Raw genomic sequence first — 22544 nt, 5'->3', positions numbered from 1 at the left:
TGATGTTATAAATGTAACCAAGACAAAACGCACAGTGAACAAGAAACACCACCTAGGTAGTCAGCTATGCCCACGTATCCTGGCGATCAAACAGGAACACGCAAGGCAGTACCAGCAATGGGGTAAAACTAAACACAAGCACAATAGACAAGGAGCTAACAAGGATGAGTGCTTAACAGGAAAGGAAGGAAATCACAGGGCACACTTGGCAGAAAGCAGGTAACAAACATACAAGGTAACAGACGTAAAACAGCAGAATAGAAAAACAGCAAACTAGAAATGGAACCAAGGAAATTGGAAGAAAGGCAGGGATTGGAAACGGATATACAGAAGGGGAGGCTACAGGGGTATAGTAGAATAGTACAGGTTAAGGAATCAAGAAAACAAAGAAGCATAGAAGGCAGTGTTGGGGCAGGAACAAGAGGTGAGCTAAGGCTCAGGAGTCAAGGCAGCACTGCAGGCAGTACTGTTTCAAGGAAACAGGACATAGCTACTGCTCAGGAAACAAGGAGTCAAGAGAGCACTGCAAGCAGTGCAAATCAGGAACAAGAAAATAGCTGAAGCCCATGAACAAAAAATACCTATAGCTCAGGATCTCAGGAAACAAGGTAGCACTGCAGGCAGTGCTAATTCAGGTACAAAGAATAACTATAGCTCAGGAACCCAGGAAACAAGGTAGCACTGCAAGCAGTGCTGATTCAGGGGAAGGGAAACTGCTGCAGTTCAGGAACAAGGATTACTAAGGCTGAGGGGTCAAGGTAGCACTGCAGGCAGTGCTAATTCAGGAACAAGGAAAACAGCAGTAGGTCAGGAACTAGGCATAACTAAAGCTCAGAAAACAAGAATAGCAAAAGCTCAGGAGCACTGGAAACAAGGATCAGTCTCAACGGTAAACAGCTACAATGACCAACCTTTGCCTGAAGGGAGCTGGGGCTTAAAAGAGCTCACAGTAATCACATGCAGCTGGTGTGAGCAGGCTAGCAGCAGCCAGCCACAGGTGAGCTGAATTCCTCCACCCATCCTTGGCCTGCAGGGGTGAAGACAAAGCAGTGAGCAGGGAATTCTGGGTAATGGAGTTTCAGGCATGATTAGGCTGGCTTTACGTCTAAACAGGCTGGCTTTCACAAAACCCGGCATGGATTGGGAATCGATGTCAATTCCCAAATAGTGTCCAAATGGCTGGAAGTCAAGATATGCATGCAGGGGAGTGTCAGGAAGCATATTAGAACACTGGAGAGTCCCACAGTTTAGCCCCCTGGTGGTGGACACGAGAACACAGGGAGCGAATCGTGACAGCAGTTACCCCGTCCACAACTCTCTGATGACCACTTTTATCCAGAAAAATGTTTAAGTCCCAAGGGAAACTTTGAACTGGGACAAACCTGATCCCTGTACTCTACCCGTGCTGTATCATGGTAGACCTTAATTTTTTACTTTGGCCCAATCTAGCATGACAAGATAAACACGGGTGGCACTTTTTGTTTTTAGTGCTATTTTTAATTAAACTTTAAAAAACTCATATCTCCGGTTTTGCTGTTTGGATTTTTGTTCTTTTGATGTCATTTTATTTGTTAAAATATCCTGTAGGTTTCTAAATTGATTCGGGATTTTTCCTGTGTTGTATTTTCACCTAAATACTGCTTGAACGCTGCATAAATACTTTATATTGTGTATAGTTTATGTCTTACAGCTTTGTGCCAAGTTACCAGAGGGTAAAGTGCATGTTTAATCAGCAGCCTTACTGGTTTGCCCTGACAAAGATTGTAATTCTTATTTGAGGTTTGTTCTCACGCCCCTCAGCTAATATTCCAATTTCGTATAATTAAAATACTTTAGTCCATGGAAGGTATTGGTATCAACCATCAGAACATACTACATGCTTAAACAGGACCTTCTACAAAGCAGAGACCCAGGTGTGACCTATACTACATGCTTAAACAGGACCTTCTACAAAGCAGAGACCCAGGTGTGACCTTCTCCTTGCAAGATAATCCTCCAGTGCTTTATGAATCTTAATAGTCACTACAATATATGCTGCTCCATTACACAAGATGAGACCTCTGATATAAAATAAAGAGTACAGAGATTGTGCTGATAAATGTTGTTTCCGAGTATATCATTTAATTTAATTTCTTAATGGCAAATTGTAACTGGGATTTATAGCTTCTGGGACGGTCAGATGCCTAAAATAGTGGGGATTTTCAGAACTTCTTAATTTGAACATTAGGGTTAAGTGAGTTGATTTAATTATCTTTTTTACGGCGAACAACTTTTACAGTGCGGTTGTTACACTGCGATACATTTACATCACGGTCATTACAACGCAAGTTGTTACAACGACTTGCGCTGGATGGCACTCTACACTAAGGAACAGTATGATTTACTATTTCAACACCTTCCCTGCTGTTACACACTCTGGAGTTGGAATAGTAAATCATACTATGCCTAAGTCCAGCACCTCTAGCGCAAGTCGTTGTAACGACTTGCGTTGTAATAACCGCGATGTAACTCGGAATGTTTCCACTTGATTGTATGCTCTGATTCCAAGAGATGTTTGGGGCAGAACGTTACTGGGTGGACTTGGATATGGTAATGTCCAGCAGCACTCCTCAGGAAATAAAGGATTTATTTGCATCTGGACTTGTACTTGTCAGTCACTTCACTGGCGACGAGGACCTGAGGAGCTGTGAACCTACGTGTGCAGGGAACCACAGAGGATCTTTATTCTGCATTTTGTCACATTTCATCGATTGGAACTGTCGTGGAGTGTACCTTCGTTGTTGCCTTCTCCGCGCAGAATACTACCGGTGAGCCTTGCGGGACATTGGATTTTTATTCCTGATTCTGGCGTAACTACTATTCTGTTTATTCTACTTACGGGATCGATTCCTGCCATCAACGTCAGGAAATTGGATGGCGTTGAGGGATCCCCTTAATACTATCGAATTCTGAAAGTGTACGTTTGCATGCAAAATTAGGAACATATTTGGCACAGAACTCCACCATGCCTAAGAAGGATCTGACATCGTCCTTACTGGTAGGAGTCGGTGGATTTTCTATTGATGAAACCAAAGAAGGTTTTGGTGTGACACCATTACGATCAATGACATGGCCTAAATATGTTACACTTTCACATGCAAACTTACACTTTGAGAATTCGATAGTAAGGCCTTTGCTTTCCAAAATGTTTAAAACCTTGATAAGTCTAGAGTCATGTTCCTCCTTAAACCCACCATAAATCAGAATATTGTCTTGAAAGAATGTTACGCCCTCCACCTTATTAAATAAGTGAAACATCAAGCAGTGAAATACAGCTGCCGCCGGGCCAAGGCCAAAAGGCATATGAGCAAATTGATAACATCCAAACGGAGTTATAAATGATGTCAGATGTTTAGAAACCTGAGACAATGAAATTTGATGATAGGCTGATGAGAGGTCGATAGTGGAAAACCACTTCGCTCCCTTGAGGCAACTTACAATCTCGTTAAACTTTGGTAGAGGAAACCTGTCGATTATGATATTGTTATTAAGATGGCGAAAATCGACACAGAGTCGCATTTTCCCATTGGATCAATTGACGATAACGACAGGAGAAATCCACTCCAAAGCTTCTATGGGCTCTATCACTTTTGCAGATACAAGTTTTTCAAATTCTTTGGCTACGTCTTCCTTAATCAAGATAGGTACATTGCGTCAACGAGAAACATTGGGGGTGGCGTTCTCTTTAAGACGTATTAAGTGTTTGAAACAATGTAAATTATCCAGATTGCTACTGAATACAGAAGGATATTGTTTCATCATTCTTTCCCCTAATGATGAACCTTCATCAACAATTAAGACCTGCTCTTTGCTGTTGGGATCCAAAATAATATGCAACAGTTTCTGGTCCAACCAACCTAAAACAGGTGTATCATTCTTGGCAACATACAATTTCCCAAAGAGGTGGTTGAAGTTTTGCAAAATGCTGTGAAACTTAAAATTGGTGGAGTCTGGAACTTAAAAAGGGTTGCCATTGATCGTCCTTTCCAATCTAAGAGAACCAGAAGTAATTCATGACATTCGGAATGGTTGGAGAATGATATGGATGGTGCATCCTATTCCTACTCATTTGTTGCTCCTAACCTCAAAAAGGATACTACTGTTGAACCTTTTGTTGTTGAGGAGGGGGATGGAGTGATTCCGTCTGATCCAACTTTGGCTGATCCAGCTTTGGGTGATAGGTCTGGGTCCACGGTTTGTCCAAATCTAGGTGAGAGCTCTGGTTCTTCTTCCCATATTCAAAAACTTCCCCATGAAAGAAGAGCTCCTACTTGGCTTAAACATTTTGAAGAAAATAATATGCAATTGTTCTTTTGTTCTCTTCCCTCTCTTTTTAGTAAGTTTCCTTTTCTGTTAATTGTTTTTTTATTGTTTTTTTGTTAAGGTAAAGAGGGGGAAGTGTTGTGTTGCTTGGCAACTAGGTTGTCTCTTGGCATTCTCGTGTATTGTAGAGAATGTTTCCACTTGATTGTATGTTCTGATTCCAAGAGATGTTTGGGGCAGAATGTTAGTGGGTGGACTTGGATATGGTAATGTCCACCAGCACTCCTCAGGAAATAAAGGATTTATTTGCATCTGGACTTGTACGTGTCAGTCACTTCAACATGATCGCTTTGTAACATCACATATTCCCTTTTTTACATCTTGTCTAAGATAGATCATGGCTACCAGAGTTACTCACTTGTATTTAGGTTATTTTCTTTCATTTATAATATGGAGTAATGAGTTTAATATTTTATCAATTTTCCTTTCTGTATAAATAGGATTTTGTGTGAGCAAGTGAATATCTTCTACCTATGCTATCAGTGTTCTGAGCTGTTCTTTTTTAATTGTACTTTTAACACTGCTATGAGATCAACGTCCATAACTTAACTAGTGTGGTATCAAATCTATATTTGGAATGGTAATTGTGCATTTTCTTTATTGCAAAATGCTTTATTTCCCCATAAGGCTGATAGATGTAACGTGGAGTGAGGAGAATATTTCAAAGTTTATTGTGTGCAGGCAATACAATGAATATTCTGTGTTAGATGGCCATGATTACTGATGTATCTATTTGTCACATGTATTCAGTCTGCTGGTGACTCACTTCCTGTGAATTTATGAATTTGTCCCTGGGCTGACAGCCAAAGCTCACAAGATGTGCTGATACTTCAGTGGTGTTACACTGCTCTTAAATAAAGACCTTTGCGCACTTCATTGGTCGTCAGATAGCACCACCATTGAGAGATTGAAACTGCAGCTCCTAAATACAACTAATTTGTTTCATGTAATAGCACGAACTGGCAGGTAGACACATCACAATGATTTATTGCAACAACCTGATACATGTGGTTTAGTGATCCTTCAATGGCAGCCACTCAGTGTTACCTGGCTAAACACCTGGAGACATGATGGTCCCTTTGCTATCCGGCATCCCACAATGTCAGTCAAAAAGATGCAGGTATTGCCAAGTCTGTGGTTTCTGAAGAATGAGCCTACTAAATAACATTGTGCAGGAACATGAATACAGGCAAGAAGGTGCAGAAAGGAAGGAAGAAAAAAAATCGGAGCTATTTTTGATGTTGAAAGGACTAATGGTACTCAGCAATGGGGCGGAGCCAAGCCGACCAACAGGGATATTGAGGCACAAGACTAGTGCAGAAGCAAGAAAATCCCATAAAATCTTCAACAGTTGGGCAAATGATCCTGTTGCATCAGGATACAACATTGCAGAAGCACACTCCCTTGGGTCTCGTCATCTTAATGGTTAGGCTACAGTACAGATGCAAACAGCAACAGAGATTTGCGTACATTACTTGGACATGATAAATAAATATGTAAGAGGTAGCTGTAACGATACCATGCTATAGGCAGAGCAGCACCATGCTACATATGTAATTGTTCATGCTTATGTGGACATTCTTGGGTCCCACCAGTATATGCCTTTTTAGACAGAATCGTCTACATAGCATAGCCTATTGATAAATGTTTACAAACAAGCCAGTCAGCCTTATATGAATAGGACCCTACATTCACCAAGCTGAACAATTACATTACCTATAATAGACTGTTACCTTACTACCCAATGTGTACTCCCAGCACGGGTAGAAAAGTAGGTGAAATGATCGAAGTATAAGCTATGTGAGAGGTTGTGGTGAATGAATGGCTGCACTGCCACAATACTTCATAGAACTCAGGGACACACAGAAAGCCTAGAAAGCCTAGAGAGTGATCATGATGCGTTAAGTGTTGGAATCTGTGTCCAGTGTTGCACCCTTGCACATTAATATACAAGTTTTCAGTGCAAGGGGCCTTCCTTAGAGGAGGTAGAGAAAAATTGAAAATCTTTGATTTGGATACCTTCTTACCGATGGAAAATAAATGCTGATGCTGCTTCTATTTCTTATTGAGAGTTCTGTGAGCTTGCAGGATATGCACCATATGTCAATCTGTGGTTGCTCTCTTAACCAGAGGTTCAAAGCCATTTAGCATTTCTTAACGGGCTAATTGCTATTTAGGCTCATTAAGAAATGCTGACTTCTGAGCGTGAGCTCTGTCCGTGTAAGGTCCTTCTTGCTGGGGCTGCTTTTTCCACCATCAGACCTCGCGGAACCCGCTCCGCGGGTCCCGCTTCGCCCGTGTGCTTGGGCGCATCGTTGTTGCTCGCTGTGACTGGGGAATTGCTGGAACTGCGGAGAGCAGGGCTGCGAGCGCCAGGTGAGGATCAGGGACTCCATTGCCCAGGAGTCCCTGCGCTGACATCATCACCTGCACCTGGACGCTCTCCCTGCTTGCCCCGCCCCCTGAGCACCGCTGAAAGTGCCTGCCTGCTCTCTGTTCTGTGGGAGACATTTGCTGACTTCTGAGCGTGAGCTCTGTCCGTGTGAGGTCCTTCTTGCTGGGGCTGCTTTTTCCACCATCAGACCTCGCGGAACCCGCTCCGCGGGTCCCGCTTCGCCCGTGTGCTTGGGCGCATCGTTGTTGCTCGCTGTGACTGGGGAATTGCTGGAACTGCGGAGAGCAGGGCTGCGAGCGCCAGGTGAGGATCAGGGACTCCATTGCCCAGGAGTCCCTGCGCTGACATCATCACCTGCACCTGGACGCTCTCCCTGCTTGCCCCGCCCCCTGAGCACCGCTGAAAGTGCCTGCCTGCTCTCTGTTCTGTGGGAGACATTTGCTGACTTCTGAGCGTGAGCTCTGTCCGTGTGAGGTCCTTCTTGCTGGGGCTGCTTTTTCCACCATCAGACCTCGCGGAACCCGCTCCGCGGGTCCCGCTTCGCCCGTGTGCTTGGGCGCATCGTTGTTGCTCGCTGTGACTGGGGAATTGCTGGAACTGCGGAGAGCAGGGCTGCGAGCGCCAGGTGAGGATCAGGGACTCCATTGCCCAGGAGTCCCTGCGCTGACATCATCACCTGCACCTGGACGCTCTCCCTGCTTGCCCCGCCCCCTGAGCACCGCTGAAAGTGCCTGCCTGCTCTCTGTTCTGTGGGAGACATTTGCTGACTTCTGAGCGTGAGCTCTGTCCGTGTGAGGTCCTTCTTGCTGGGGCTGCTTTTTCCACCATCAGACCTCGCGGAACCCGCTCCGCGGGTCCCGCTTCGCCCGTGTGCTTGGGCGCATCGTTGTTGCTCGCTGTGACTGGGGAATTGCTGGAACTGCGGAGAGCAGGGCTGCGAGCGCCAGGTGAGGATCAGGGACTCCATTTCCCAGGAGTCCCTGCGCTGATATCATCACCTGCACCTGGACGCTCTCCCTGCTTGCCCCGCCCCTGAACACCCTCCTCCATTATTAGGAGAAGCTCTTCCCGCGGCGCGGGAGCGCGCGGGAGGGCGCCGGGAGAAGCCCGGGACAAGGGCGGGACCGTCTGTGGCCGTCCGGGGCTGAAGGAGGCTGGGCTGGGCCCACTCTCTTTCACCGGCTCTTTTCCGATAGTAGCTGAGCTAAGGATTAGATCACTACCATGCCCTCACCTGCACTATGTGAAACTCCAACAAGGGAGGGGGGAAATAGCACTGGGACTTTGGAAAAGTATTTTAAATCCGCTAAGGGAGAAGGGGGTAAAGAAAGCTCCTTGGAGAAGCGCAGGGCAGAACGCCGCCGCTCTATCGAAACCATGAAAACTAGACCCCTTAGCGAGATAACTCCCTATCCCATCTCCCAAGAGGAAGGTATCCCTAATGACAGTCTCGATCCATTAACTCAAGATGGCGTCCCCCTACTGCTAAGGGATATTATCACCACCCAGGGTACACTGCCCGATGAGATTACGGAGGCCATACCACCCTTAACCTCTACGAACAAGGTTGTCGATTTGGCTACCCAAACCCCCCTCCTCTAAATAAAATCAAGAAAAACAAACCCAAACACACTGTAGTGGTGGAAATGCATGGCCCCCCACCTAGTAAGCGTAGAAGACAGACGACGAAGGGACAGGGGAAAACCAAAATTTCCTATTTAGATTTTGGTAAAAAACATAAGCCTGTACTTACTCCCATTGGGGTCAGAGATAATGTGAACACTATTTCTACCAAGGATACAAGGGCTATCACTGCTGTTACGAGCAGTGATTCAGCGGCTAACGCATCCAATGAAGCTCCCCCCCTTATTTCTCCAGGGACCATAGAATTCCTATTACGTTCACTCTTGCAGCCCATTAGCGAAAGCCTGAAAAAAGTAGAGAGTAGGCTCACCATCTTAGAGGCAACTCTAACTACCCTGAATACCTCGGTCAGCAAGCAGACCAGAACCATGGGGTCTAATCCACCAAAAGGAGCTCTCCCTAACAAACAAAATCCCCCTCCCAAAACAGGAGAATTACAGCGCACAAATGTGGGAGCCTCACAGGGCGCTACCACTGTCCCCCCCTGCAGTCACTTATGGCCATTCCAGTCCCGACCCCACGAAGCATCCCAAATATCATGCCTCCTCAGCTAATAGACCCGGCCCTTCTTGATCTAGACCCCGGTATAAATCATGGGTTTCCCCCCATTGCTAGTATTCCCTCTCCCCCTCCCGGCCAGCCCGCTCAAAGACCGCGGAGACCAGATCTGCCACCGGAAGCCAATACTCTTATGGTGGTTTTAGCGGGTGCCCCCCCTCTACAAAGGGGTGAAAACGAAGATTTCCAATCCCTTAAAAGGAAAGTCATTAAATGGCTCAACTGGAATAGACCCCTACCACAACACTTTAACAATGAGATCATTATGGTTAGAAGGGTGCCATGGTTGGGGAAGACGAGGAAAACAATTATGGGGGATTGTATAATGGTGACTTTTAGGGACCCCGGCACTGTTTTACACATCTGTGCTGGCTCAAACAGATCATTGGATTCCACCATACAGACCTTGCCAGTCTCCTTCTTTTTTCCACCTACCCGTATGTACGATGATCGGCCACAAGGAAACTGGACAAGGGTGGAACGGAGACCAAGATACAAAGAATATGTCCGATGTCCAAATTATCAGTCACCTGAAATACCCTATTTCCATTTGAACCGCTTTAATTGTCTGAGCGGGCTTGATGGGGTTGATTGACTGTCCACCAATAATTTTGCGACCGGGGACAATGGTTCTTGTAATCTCCCTGAGCCACTTGAATCCGCTTTGGACAATGTTCTTGATGGAACAACTGGTGCAATATCTGGAACTGTCACCCCCCATTCTCCCATCTCGGCAACTCCAACCATCGAACAACTGAGACTAATTTGCTGGAACGTAGCCGGACTAGCCAACAAGCTGGCTGCTCAAGATTGGGAAACCTATATTGAGACTGGGGATGTTTGCATGTTCCAGGAGACCTGGGCAAGGGAAGACTATGGGCACAAAGGTTATCAGTCATTTTTCATCCCGGCCAGGTGGGAAGGCAAAGGACGTCCCTCAGGAGGGCTCACAACCTGGGTGGCCTCCCACCTAGGTTGTGAGGCCACACGGTTACCGGTCCCCTCCAATGACATCCTCGTGGTTCTATTGTCCTGGCCAAATCTAGCGAAACTTGTCCTAATAAACATCTATTCTAGGCCAGTTGGAATGGCCAGGGAATCGTCCACTATAGATGAACTTTCGGATTATTTATCCGAATTACCAAGTGATCTACCCTTTGTAGTAGGAGGGGACTTAAATTCCCATTTCGAGCCACTACCAGGCCTGTTAGAGGGTTTCCCAATGGAAGAAGAGGCCAGGTGGTCTGTGCCTACGGTAGAAGCTCCCCCCCCGAAGGCATGGACTCCTGTAGCATTGCAGATCACAGCCCTTGCCCTGAAGTTTGGAATTAGAGCCTGTAATGGGCGTATTAGATCTGACATACCCAGCAGAACCACCTATAATAGAGTGGGAAGAGAATCTCGCTTGGATTATGTCTTGGTACAGATAGCGAACTGGCCGGCTATCCGGGACTTTAGGGTTAGGGAAAGGCTAGACAGTGATCACAATGCCCTTGAACTTGACCTCACCCACCCCGGGCGCCGAACTCATGCGGCATCAGGGGAGGGGATCCAACCTGAACTTCTCCTGAAAAACAACAGGAGAAGGATCAGGTGGGAACAACTGGCCTCAAGTGAGGAACAACTCCCGAGGCTTTACGCAGGGATAATACCCATTTTGGAAACTGTGGGAGACTTGGCTACCGAGGTGGGAATTAAGGACTCACAGGCCAAATTACACCAGGCCCATGAGGATCTCATAAAGGCTGTGGCTCCCGTCCTCTTTAGTAACGTGCAGAACTCAAGGAGGGGGCAGCCATGTAAATCCTCATGGTACAACGCAGGCTGTAGAAGAGCAAAGGGGGAACTCCTTAGAGCGATCAAGGAGGGTCTAGGCGGGGAACATCTAAGAGAACGCAGATGGGCATACAAAAAACTTATTGCCCACGCCAAAACTGAATGGGAAGAGAGCCAGTGGGAAGAGCTCACTAAGTCCCTAGCGACACAGGACCACCGAATGTTTTGGAGAATAGTAAGCGGGGGGTCGGGGAATCTACACTCGGCAATTGAGCCGAATATTGCACCAGAGGTGAGGCAGACACACTTTCAATCCCTTTACAGCTCTGAACCGGGAGAACCCACCACTGACACCGGTGTTGGTTGGCCTGATTATGAGGGAGATCCAATAACACTGGGCGAGGTTAGGATTGCAATAGCAGGACTTACCTCGGGAAAGGCGCCAGGATTGGACGGCATACCCGGGGACCTGTTCAAGCAGGAGCCCAATGTTTGGGCGCCCTACCTTGCCACGTTGTTCAATGGAGTCCTCAGCGGTATGGAAATCCCTAGTACTTGGCTGGGGGCGGAGGTGGTCCCCATTTTCAAAAAGGGCTCGCCTCTTCTCCCAGTCAACTACAGACCAATCAGTTTAATTGATGTGGCGCAGAAGCTGTTTGGCAGGGTATTGTTGAATCGGCTCCAAGATTGGGCAGAAGAGTTGGGTGTCCTTAGCCCGTATCAGGCGGGATTTAGAAAGGGTGTTTCCACGGTGGACCAGGTTTTTCGATTGAATATTATTTACTGGAGGGCAGCGGTATTCGAAGGCGGCAGCCTATACACAATTTTTGTGGATCTGCGGGCCGCGTTCGACTTGGTGCCCAGAGGGAAACTGTGGAGCGTCTTGGCTGAGATGGGGGTTCCCCCGGACATCCTGATAATCTTGCAGAGACTGCATGAAAATAATTATGCTCGAGTGAGGTGCGGGAGGTCTGGGGCTCTGACAGATATATTCCCCATTGACCGAGGAGTTAGACAGGGTTGTGTGCTGGCACCGACCCTGTTCTGCCTCTTTGTCAACGGGGTGATCGCCCACCTAAATGCAACTGAATACACTGACGCCCCTAAACTAAACGGCAGTAGGGTGCCTGCAATTATGTTTGCAGATGACACCCTGCTGCTGTCCAAAACTCCAATGGGGATACAGAGGATCCTCGATTCATTTGTGGCCTTTTGCACTGACAGAGGCTTAGAAATTAATGCGGCCAAAACTAAGTTTATGGTTTTGAACCCAAGTCAAAAATTGCGCCCAAATCCGCTATTGGGAGCCTCACGGCTCGAGAGAGTTTCCACTTTTGACTATCTTGGTGTAACTCTCAATGAAACTATGTCTTGGGGATCACACCAGAGCAGGGCCAATCTAAAATTGATACAGACCACAGGGGGTATCACACGGATGTTAAATGGTTCCACATACCGACCACTGGGGTCGCTTATCCAGATCTACAAAGCGCAAGCCAGGGGTGCTACTATGTATGGGGCGGAATTGTGGGGACACACATCATGTCGTAGTCTGTCTCTAACAGAGAACAAATTCATCAGACAGGTAGTCGCACTTCCACCCAGCACCCCGCTCCTCCCTCTGAGGCTAGATCTGGGCTTGCGCCCCATAGCCGACGAAATAGGCTTGAGACCTATAGCCTTCTGGCGAAGGCTGTGGAGTAGTAACGAACTTCTCGCCTATAGGTCGGAACTAATGGAGCTATTGACCCACCCGAAAGCGCTATTGATCCCCTGGATAAAATACATTCAAAATTCTTGTACGGTACTGGGGTTCCCCGACCTTTGGTCTAACCCTGCTAATGCCTCATTAAATATCTCAAAGAAAGGTCTGGCTAGCGCTTATCATGAACATAAATTAGCCACGGCCTTAGACAGTCAGTCTGAAGGGTCACTAACTTCTGTCTTTGTGCAAAGCAAGGATTTGTACAGGCAGGAGAGAGTTTTAGATGCCGTCTCTCCCGTGTTGGCCAGGAAGCTGTTTCTCCAATGGAGATACGGCACACTGCCTTTACGATCCTTTACTAGTTCCTGGTCATCGCCTCCCTCCACCAAGCAGTGCCCGGCTTGCACTGCGGCAGAGGAAAGTGATTTACACGTGGTTCTGTTTTGCCCAGCTTATAAGGCAGCGAGGAAATACTGGCTCTTACCATTGATCAGAAATCTGGGTGGTAGGGAGTACCTCCCAATGTATAGAATCCTAAAAACCGATGTTTCCAGTTTAACTGTATTTGCACTAGCAAAGTTCCTCACTAATGTTTGGCACACTCGCACTCGCATTTTGAAGATGCAGGCTCCCTCTTAATCTTAAGGTTCACAGTTTTTAAAGTAGTTTTATCAGTATGTAATTTTAAGGTTTTATACTGTCATTGATTATGTATGTTGATTTTATAGTGACTATACATGTTTTATTGTATATCTTTGATGGCCAACGGCCGAAATAAAGATTGAATATATAAAAAAGAAATGCTAAATGGCCTTTTCAGATGCGCAAAGGGCCAAAACTGGTCGCAATTTTACATGGTAGAAATCGCAAATTGCAACTGAAATACCTATTTCCAATTCATAAAACACCAAAGCATTTCTTAAATGCGAATTTGGCATTTGAGAAATGCAATTACCAACCACGTGCAAAATAAAAAATGCAAATACAATGCTTTTTTATTGTGACATGAAGCACACATATGCCCCTATGGCATATATGCACTTACATGTGCACTACAAAATTCAGGGTGCCTCCAGTTGGGTCTTAAGCCCAGAGGAACCCCTGGCTTTGCATTTTCCTAAATTGCGATTTCCTATTAGGAAATAGCGATTTAGGAAATGCAAACCATTTCTATTTTCGCTCATAGGCGGAAATGCACTGGCATTTCCTATTTGCGATTCCCAATCTGTAAAAATCGCTATTAGGGAATTACACATTTTGTACATATACTTTTGCATTTCTTAAATAGCGATTACTTCGGAGTCGCTAATTGAGAAATGCAAACAGGAACAGTAGTACATCGGATCCTAATTCACAAACATCTTCAGTAAAGCCAAGTAGTATTATTACTTATATCCAGCAAAACACTTCTCGAAATATAAACATACTGCTCTGCGATGCCCATAAAATGTGTAAAACTTTAGAAAGAAGTGCTGTGCCTTGCAGTTCTATTGTAAGAGGGTGATATTGATTGATCTTGCAGGACGCCCAATTACCAGCAGCAGAAGAGGAGGATAGTTTAATTAATACCACTATGGTCAAGGACAGAGATAACAAAAAAAAATCTGCATAATTTTATTCTGTAATTTGGAGTGCAAGAAATATTCTTAGAAAAGAAGAAAAAAATATTATACATTTATCTTTTCATTTTTTTTTTTTTATTATTCCACGGTAAGAGCATCAAGACAACAATCATCAAAAAGAAAACAATTTATAACACCCAGTAAATCGAAAAACATAATTCATCAGTATACAAATTGAACTACCCGTTTTCCACATGATCATGAATGGCCCCCCAAATCAATATACCGAGTTTCCGTTTTTTTTCCCCTGTCAAAGCATAAAGATTCCATTCTAATTTATACAAATTATAAAATTCAAAAGCTGGGGGCTCAGTTTGCAGCCAATCAGATGCAATACATAGGCGAGCTGCAGTCATCGCTACAAAAAGAAGATATCTGTATTTATGAAGGGGCATACCTATTTTAACCTCTTGCCCAACACCTAACAACATGAGAGCTGGCGAGATCTTAACAATGCATTGTGTTATAACGGATAAAAACATTTCAATATTATGCAAAAAAGAAAGTAGTTTACACAACTAAAAAATATATGTATAATATCTGCATTGTCGCTCCCACAGCGGAAATATTTGCCGTCATAGCGAGTACCCCATTTAAGCATGCGGTCAGGAGTATAGATTAGTCTGAATATAGTTTTAAAAAATTGAGCCTTCAAATTGGCTGACAGGAAGGCTTCCTGGGAGATTGAAATAGCATCCTCTATAACCAAATCTGTTTCTCCCAACATTGTCTGCCAATATAAGTTGTGTTTCTCTAGATTGTCAGGTTTAAATGTCATCAGTATTTTATAGAGATCTCCAATTTTACCCTGGTGACGAATTGCCTCAACCAAGACATTTGGCTCAGAATTGACCTTTTTCCGAATCAAGAAGTCACGAATTTGAAGATATTTAAAGAACTGAGTGTTAATCAAATTAAATTTCTGAGCTAATTCTTCGAATGTCAACATAAGCCCTACGGCTACAAAAAACTCCCCATTTGTTCAATACCTTTATGGACCCTATCCCTAGATATATTATCCCAGAATATAGGAGGTAATGTTGTATTAGCATTCATAGGTGTATAATATGTCAATTTACCTAGACCAATCATTCTCGATACCTTCCTCCAAATTTTGAATGTTGATTCCATAACCTTAAAACGAGTTCTTTTGTAGTAACTCCATTCCAGTTCTCGATACAAACACAGATTGGCTTGACTACCTATCAAAAGCTGAAATATTGATGGTGCTGCTGCGCTATCCTCTATTAATTCTCCTGTCAACAGCAGGCAAATTCTTTGCAAAAAGCAAACATAATAATATAAAGTAAAATCAGGAATAGCACGACCCACTCTCTCAACAGGAAGTGTCATCAATCGCATCGCCTGCCGTGGCTTCCCCGGGTTCCAGAGAAATTTTGAACATAAAGACTGTAATTGCTGCAAATGAGTAAGAGGAATCTGAAGAGGGATAGACCTAAATAAATATAATGCTTTTGACAAAATACCCATTTTAATAATATTCCCTCTACCGATTATTGTTAATTGAAGTCACCCCCACCTATCCAATGACTGTTTAATGTGTTGCAGTGTATCCAGCCAATTAACATCTACGATTTCTTTCATAGTTGTCTTCATTTTAATGCCTAAATACATAACTTCTGATACTGCTCTAGAATCCGACATTTGTATATTTTCAGTCCTTAAAACTTGAGTCTTTAAAACATTTAGTTTGTACCCTGAAATCGGGCCAAACTCTGAAGCTAACCGCTCAATCTCTTCCAGGGCCATCACTGGATCAACAGTGGTGGCCACGATGTCGCCTGCATATGCAAACACTGAATGTGAGAAATTTTGCACAACAAATGGTTTTATTTGTGGATTAATTGATAGCCTTTCAATGAAAGGATTTATATACATAGCAAACAACAGCGGAGAGCAGGGACACCCTGTCTGGTGCCTCTCGTGATTTTTATATAATCAGATTTTCTCCCCATAGTAACTACTCTGGCTGTTGGTGAAGTATATAATACCTGAATTGTATTCAGAAAATTTTCCCCAAATCCTGCTCGCCTACATTTATCTTTTCAATACTGAAATGAAAACTGTTCCCTTTCAGCTGCGGACCCGACGAGTTGGATTGTTGTGCCCACTTTTTATTAAGAGAGACTTTTACAGGACAAAGACCCATTTTAGGAATTGGTTTTGCTATGCAGTATCTTGAGGAACGTGGATCCTGTATTCACCTCTAAAACCCATGGGCCCTTATATGGATTGTTATCCCAGAGCAACTACTGCACTGAAAATCAATTAGCTGGGCTTATTCTCAGTTCCTTGGAAATCCTGATTTAGACTCAATAAGGAGGACTGTACATTATCTGGTAAGAAAGTCACATCTCATAATTTCCCTTTTCACATTTTCAAGTAACTAACTGACACTGTCAATGATTGGAAAGAGGCAAACAAGCATTAGTTGGGATCACAAAACTAGATGCTTCATTCCAAGCAGGAAAACTAATAATGGTGCAGTCACATCAGGTGTTTGGTATTTCCCAGACAAGATGCATTTTTACCTCTTCAAGACCAGAACACTCGGAAAATCTTTAATTCAAATAACTGATTGTAGACACCTCAAAATCAAGTTGCATCTTTACATCTGCAAGTATGCAGGTGTATTTATAAGGTGCAAACCAACCTACAAATTAAAAACGTTTTGTATACAGGTAGTAGTAGAAGAGAATAGAACATGTGTATATAGGGTAACCCATGAGGGAAAGGGATTGAGGTGCATAAAGGAGATATCATAGGAGTTTCTTCAGAAGCAAACCAGAATCCGTGGAGTGTACGTGTTTGTGATAATTCAATTGGTAGCAATGACTACAAAGACAGAGAGACCAATTCACAAAGTTAAGAATACATTGACTAACTTGCAGACCTAATCCTACAAATAAGTTTCATTCTCCACTTTTTAGGTATTTACATTTCCTACAAAGGTATTTACAAGAGTAAAGATATTACAAGTAACTTTGTATCTGTTAGTGGCAATTTCTACCACCAGGGTGGAGAACTCTCTATAGGAGAGTATATTATATTTTTAAACAAAATATATTTCAATATTTTTTACAGTATAATATGAATGAAAAATAATGTAAAATAAGTTATAATAATATAGAACTAATAAAGTCAGTAGTGCAGCATATTACCTCCTTCAATTGACTATGTATTAAATAATAAAATACTTTCAATGCATTAATTTAATTTTGAAATATTACTTGTTTAAAAGATTGACACCCTTATTACCAATATTAGTTTTAGAATTGATAATAAAATTGGTTAAAATTATGTGTTTGATAAGAACAAAACTTTTCATATTTAAAAAAAAAATCATTTTAAATTAGGTTAGTTATTGCATTTCAAAGATGATAAAATTAATCACAAATTCTATTTGTCTATCTATCTATCTATCTATCTATCTATCTATCTATCTATCTATCTATCTATCTATCTATCTATCTATCTATCTATCTATCTATATATTGATGTGAACAAGGCAGGTGTGCCGAAACATGTCAAGCGAAAGGAATAATAAACCTATAAGCTGAATGGCAAAAGCTAACTCCTGTGTCGGTGTCCGATTTTGAAAAGAAGTCAGAAGTGGTTGGAATTAAAAAAAAAATATATATATATATATCAGAAAAAACTGGCATATTCTTCAGACTGATTCCATCTTGAAGAAGCATATACCAGATCGCCCTCCCATCACCTATAAAAGATGTCTATCTATTGGTGACCACCTGATACACAGTCATTTCACCAAACCCACAGCCACCAAAAACAAACTGGGAATTAGTGGCTTCTTTCCTTGCAAAAAATGCAAGGCTTGCAAATTTAGTAAGAAAGTGACTCAGTTTGAAGGTGCTCCTGGGACCAATAGGCCCATGAAAGCAATCAATAAGTTTTACAATTGTAATTCCGAATACACGGTATATTGTCTCGTCTGTCCCTGTAAAAAGAGATATATTGGCAGCACCAAAAACGCAACCAAGAAACGCATACTAGAACATATGCGGGCTATCTCCAACAGAGACCCCACCTACCCCGTTGCAAGACATTTTGAATTATATCATCAGAGCAATAGGGATCTATTGCAGTTCTACTGCATTGACGGGGTGGAAAAACACGAGAGAGGGGGAGACAGACTGAAAAAGCTTAGAGCAAAAGAGTCCCGCTATATAATAGAACTCCAAAGCATGAGCCCGGCCGGACTCAACAATGATGAGGAGCTTTGGGTACATCTAGACTAGCGGTCTTTCTTAAAAAGTAATTTGTTGATCTGACTAGCACTGATATCCATTCAGCATGAAATTGTGGTTTTTTGAAATGTTGGGTTATATTATCAGTATGAAATATATATAGGAATTTGTTCCAGCATAAACTGATACACATTTCTTACACTTCCGTCGATTGAATTCATTCAAATCAAATTCCATTATGTTTGTTGGGATATAATGGGCATCCTGAAGCAATGGAACAAATATTTGGACATAGTTATGAGTACTTTATGTGGGGAGCCACATGCCCATACAGGGCTCAATCATGTTGTCATGGTGGATAGTTAAACGTGACTGTGGGAGGGTTATTTATTGTTCCTATGAATTTTGGAGCTTCTTTTACCCCTACCACAAAGTGACGATATCCACTAAGATTTTGTAAAATATACAGATCATGATATGAAGTGAAATGCATATATGGTATGACGTTCATTAATTGACCTGTTTAGCTTGAAACAATGGAGGAGTGTATTTTGACTTCCTTTTTTAACTGAATATCGTATTATTATGATCTTTGCACTTGCACGTCCACACATGTAATTATTTTTTGTGTAATTGTATTACAAAAATAAGAGTATTACTTCACCCACTGTAAAATGGCCGCCGCTTTGGGAATGTAAAGCTGGTAAAATGATTGGACATCATCTGTTTTTATGACCATGAAACGGAAGGGTGGGTTTAAAAACCATGACACACTGTGGGGAATTCGACATTGAAAAAGCCGCGAAGGCGAAACGCGTCTGTCGATATGGAGGGGAGAGGGCACCTATGCACCAAATAAAGCATTTCTGCTTTTGAATATCACTCCGCGTGTGCCTCTTACATCTTTTTAGCAATTTGCCAACTGCTTGCTAAGTATTGCAATATATATATATATATATAAAAATCCTTCACAACTTCCGGTTACCACAGCTTCACCAGAAAGACGACAATGCAAATCGAAGGTAGGGTTCCAAACGTTTTATTTTGCTAGATAGGCTGCTACGCTTTTCGGCAGGATCCCCTGCCTTGCTCGCACACACACACATATATTACCTACTGGTGGTCGCCAGTAGGTATATATAGTTAGGATTTTTTCTCTATGGGATTTTTGAAAATTCTATGTCTAATAACTTTGGCGTTTGTGGACGGAATTGGCTGAAATTTTCAGGAAAATGGAACATTTTGTTTCTGAGCAGCAACTGAAAATTTGGGGGGAGTTTGTCAAGGGGGGGCTGAGAAAAAAGGGGGGTCCCAAAACGTGTTTTTCCCATGTTAATTTCCATAGGGCGGTTGGCCTCACTTTTAGCCCGAACGGCTGAATGGATTTCCACGAAACTTGGCAAAATTGTAGATATTGTTTGCCCGATGTGCCTTTGCTAGGTCTCAAGATATATGCTCCTGTGAATTTTGAGTAAATTAGGTTTAAAAAAAGATATATATCTAGAGCCGTGCCCCAGTGCGCGTACCGGGGAGCGCTCCGGGCGCGCCACGCGACTTGCGCACGGCAAGCTGATTGGTTCTTGGGTGTCTGTAAACATTCGAAACAGTCCGCAGCGGCCGCCATCTTGTGTCTCGGTAGGATTGAGACACAAGAGGTGGCAAAAATCAAAGGGGGAAATGAGCAAAAGGGGGCAGGGTACACCCCCCTGGCCCCCTAGTTTTGATGTGGGGGCCATAAAAGGGTCCCGCGGGTAAAAAAAAAAATTCAAAAAAATTCGATTTTCGCGGGGGGAGCGCCAGGTACGCGCACCGGGGAGCGTACGGGGGAGCATACCATGGAGATAAAAAATGACACTTTTTTTAAAATAGCATTTTTTTATAAATTGGAGGTAGTTCTGAAAAGAACTTTTTTTTTGTTTTTGTTGTTTTATATTTTTTTAGACTTTTTAAAACGATTTTATATTTTTTTGGGATTTTTGTCAGGGGAAAAACAAAAACAGGGATTCCAAAACTGCTCAACAGGAGCAAAAAAATGTGAAAAATTAGGGACTGGCAGGGCAGCGGTGTTGCTGTTTCTTTATGGCAATGAGTTCAATGAGTTCAACACTCTGCTCCCCATAGCAGAGCAGTTCGTCACACTCCGTGCACAGAAATTTGATGCCTGCAAACACCGGCTGAATGTTAGGGACCATTCTTCCACGGGGTGGTCCCGAAGGTGTTGCTCCACCAGTGGAGGTGCTGCCGCCATCTGTGGGTAAATTCCGTGCCAGCTCTCTGACACTCTCCCTGGCAAAGTTGTTAGGCTGTCTTCTTTTCACATGCCTGATTAAATTAGCATTTCCAAAACTATATTTTTTCAGAGGATTGCCTCTGGATAAACTACTACCACATATTTTGCAGGTTACTTTTGGAGCGTTGACTTTTTTTTGTTCTTCAGGGATGTCATAAAATTTCCAGATGAAATGGTTTTTTTTCTTCTGCTGAGGAGGGTCCTCATCTAAAAATCCATCGGAATCACTGCTGGATGACTCTCTTGCAGCCATTGCTGTAGATCAGAAAAGTAGGAGATGAACAAAGTACACAGAACAGCTCTTGCTCTCTCCAAGTACAAAGCAATAGTGAGAGAAATGGGTGGGTTTCACACAATTTGGAAAAAAAAAGTTCTGAACCAATGAAAAGTGTTATTTTAAAGTCACATGGTTTGACGCGCTTACGCTACGCGCCCCGGGGCGCGTCCCGGGGTGTGTTTCGTAAGCGCATCAGGGCGTTTACGTTGCGCGATCGTATGCGCTTCCGGGTGCGCTTACGCGGTGCGTCGTAAGACGCATCTCGCGGCTACGCGATACGTGTCTTATGACGCAAGGCGTGGCGGCTACGCAATACATCACGATGTTGTTTTCGTTCGCGGCAATAGCGCTATCGGGACGCTCATCAGTACGCGCCCCGGGGCGCGCCGCAAGATTGCGCTTACCCGTGCGTTCACCGGTCCGCGCCCCGGGAGCGCACCAAAAAGAATTAAAAAAAAAAAATGACATAATTATACAATATAAAATTCGATTTAAAATGTATTATTTTTTAAAACTATAAAGATTTGCTATTAAAAAACCTATGAAATTCACTGAAAAAACCATAGGTTATAGACCATATATAGTTAGGAATTAGCATTTACAAAACCTTGAAAATTCACTGAAAAAACCATAGGTTATAGACCATATATAGTTAGGAATTAGCATTTACAAAACCTTATTTTACTCACACAAAACCATTGAAATTCCATATATAGTTAGTTGCACTAACTATATATCGCGCACCCGCAATCCACTGCTGATGATGTCACATATTACATCATTCATGACATGGTCAGTGACATCACTGATGACATCACTGATGACATCTCAAATGACATCACTGATGACATCACTGATGACAACATCCAGTGACTGTATGTTTCTGTAAAGTTAAAATATGTCTTACATATTGAAGAATGAGTGGATGTATAAGTGTCTGGATGAAGGATTTAGTAGGTGCATGACTGACTGTATAAGTGAGTGATTAAATGTGTCTCACTGAGTGCATGGGTTAGTGACTAAACTGTTTTAAATTGTGCATCATTGTGTCTGTTGTTTTGTAATCTGATGCATGTGTTGATCATTAGCTATATGACTAACTATATGGGTTATTGATTAGTTGCCCAAGTATTTGTATGGGAGACTGAGTGTGTGTGTGGGTGTCTGGGAGGTGTATGACTCTGTGCATAGATGTGTGAGCAGTTGATTCACTAGATGTATGGGTTCAAAAGTGCATGTGGAAACAGCTGTATGGGCGGTTGACTGTGTGCATGAGTGTATTGGTGAGTGAATGGATATCTCAGTGCTACATGTCAAAGTAAGTACATATGTAAAACACAGTACATGTGATAGTTGACATATATAAATAACTGTGCATAAGAGCCAGTGAATGTGTGAGTGGCTGTATGGATTATTGTGAACTTGTATCAGGGATTGTATAACAGAGTAAATATGTGTTATTATATGTTCCAATAAGTAAGGTGTGTATAACTATATAGTTGAGGAAATGGAGGTGTGATTGATTCTTTGCAAGACTGACTAGGTGTGTGAGTAACTCCATGGATGAGTGACAGTCTGTGAGTGTCTGTTTACACTGAGTGTATCTAAGGTTATATTAGAGTCTGAAGAGGTTCATCGTATCATCACATGAATGATGTCATCAGTGATGTGATCAGTAATGTC

The sequence above is a fragment of the Lissotriton helveticus genome, chromosome 8 (genome assembly GCF_964261635.1).
Source record: "Lissotriton helveticus chromosome 8, aLisHel1.1, whole genome shotgun sequence".
NCBI lineage: Eukaryota > Metazoa > Chordata > Amphibia > Caudata > Salamandridae > Lissotriton > Lissotriton helveticus.
The sequence above is the reverse complement of the archived record's forward strand: the minus strand, read 5'-3'. Positions refer to the sequence as shown.